Raw genomic sequence first — 2436 nt, 5'->3', positions numbered from 1 at the left:
ATCGCATGAACCTGGAAGGTGGAGGTTGCACTGAGCGAAGATTGTGCCACTGCAGTCCAGCCTTAACAACAGATTGAGACACTGCCTTAAAAAAAGAAAGAAGAAAGAAAGGAAAAAGGAAGCAGAACTAACTGCCACAGGGAGCCACCAAGCCACAGAGGTAGACAACGACAGAGAAAGAAAGGAACAAAAGATGTGCGAACAACCAGAAAACAATTAATGAAATCACAGGAGTTAGTCTTTATCTGTCGGTAATAACCTTGAATAGGAATGGACTAAATTCTCTAATTTAAAAAATATAGAGTAGGGCCGGGCGCGGTGGCTCACGCCTGTAATCCCAGCACTTTGGGAGGCCAAGGCGGGTGGATCACGAGGTCAAGAGATCGAGACCACCCTGGTCAACATGGTGAAACCCCGTCTCTACTAAAAATATAAAAATTAGCTGGGCATGGTGGCACGTGCCTGTAATCCCAGCTACTCAGGAGGCTGAGGCAGGAGAATTGCCTGAACCCAGGAGGCGGAGGTTGCGGTGAGCCGAGATCGCGCCATTGCACTCCAGCCTGGGTAACAAGAGGGAAACTCTGTCCCAAAAAAAAAAAAAAAAAATTATATATATATAGAGAGAGTAGCTAAACAGATAATAATAATAAAGGCCCAACTATTTACAACCTACAAGACACTCGTCTCACCATCAAACACGAAAACAGACTGAGAGCCAAGGCATGAAAAAGTCATTCTATGCAAACAGAAACCAAAAGCAAGCAGGAGCAGCCATACCGTCATCACATAAAACACACTTCAAATAAAAACTGCAAAACTGACCCCAAAAAGGGTTATAGCCTGGGTGCGGTGGCTCCTGCCTATAATCCCAACACTTTGGGAGGCTAGCTGGGAGGCTAGCTTGATCCCAGGAGTTTCAGACCAACCTGGAAAACATGGTATAACCCCGCCTCTGCAAAAAAAAAAAAAATTTAAAAATAGCCACGGATGGTTGCATGAGCCTGTAGTTCCAGCTACGCAGGACATGAGGTGTGTGAATTGCCTGAATAGTGAAAATACTTGGGGGTCCTGTGAGTCTGAAAGTTATCAAGGAATTGAGGGCTGCCTTGGCTTTGAATGTGAAAGAAGAGAATCTAGCAGACATCAGGGAATGATGAGTATGGAGACGATTAAATGAAAGACGATTTAATCCAATCACCTTAATGTAATCAAATCCTTTGCTACGCTACCTCCAGTCTCCGAGTTTTACATTCTTATCCTTGAACTCTGATCATCTATAAAATATTTAATACATGAGGAACCCATTTCTGAACATTAAAAAAAAGAACTGAATCTCATTTTACATATGTTGCGTTGCATGGGAAATAGTAAGATTATAACAATATCTTCTATGTTTTTAGATGCTATAATGAAAAAAGGAAAACAGGACTTTCACTGGCCGATTGTCTGGAAACAGTTGCGGGATTCCTTTCCTAAGCTTCTTAATTAGAATCTTTTACAGTATAGAGAAAACGTTTTTGAGAGTTGAGCATGGTCTGTGGAGGGTCCTATTAGTAACTTCTGAGTAGGTTTCACGCACCTCTGTTATTGAAATGTGAAAAGATGTTACAGTTAAAAAAAAAAACAAAACTAAAAAAAAAAAACTATTTGAAAGTGGCACCTTTGATTTTAGAGGAATTTTAAATGTCACCCGAATTTTTCAAAATTTAATTTTAATTAATTTTCCAAATTTTCAATAGGCATAATCTTTAAGATCTTATCTAAAATGATTATATGGCAATATTTTGTCCTTGTTAATTAAAAAGACAGCACTCTGAAAACACAATCATCTTCCTTTATGGTAAAAACCTATGTCAATAGCAACCATCTCAATGACACCAGAATTCAATCAAAATCTGAGTAGATTAAAGAGGTGGGGTGGGGTGTGGCTAATTGGGTGGAGAGATTCTCTCTTAAAAAGCCCCTGGCAGCCGGCTCTCACTCCAGATCTGAGCTGTCAGCAGAAGCAGCTGGAGGCCAGCGGAGGAAACTCTGGAAGGTGAGTTCAGTCGTATGAAATTCATTTTTCCAAAGGTTGTAGGAGAGTCTGGGGGAATGGAATACTTTTTTGATTCCACAGGTGTTGTCTGAGGCCAACTCCATCACAGACACACTGTGGTTTTGGGGGAGAATGGGAACACTGCCCTGGTAGCAGTCAGGTAAGTCTTAGATTTTCTTTCTTTCTTTTTTTTTTTTTTTTGAGATGGAGTTTCGCTCTTGTTACCCAGGCTGGAGTGCAATGGCGCGATCTCGGCTCACCGCAACCTCCGCCTCCTGGGTTCAGGCAATTCTCCTGCCTCAGCCTCCTAAGTAGCTGGGATTACAGGCACGTGCCACCATGCCCAGCTAATGTTTTTGTATTTTTAGTAGAGACGGGGTTTCACCATGCTGACCAGG

Source organism: Saimiri boliviensis, chromosome 14, assembly GCF_048565385.1.
Source record: "Saimiri boliviensis isolate mSaiBol1 chromosome 14, mSaiBol1.pri, whole genome shotgun sequence".
Taxonomy (NCBI): Eukaryota; Metazoa; Chordata; class Mammalia; order Primates; family Cebidae; genus Saimiri; species Saimiri boliviensis.
This window is presented reverse-complemented; position numbering follows the sequence as displayed.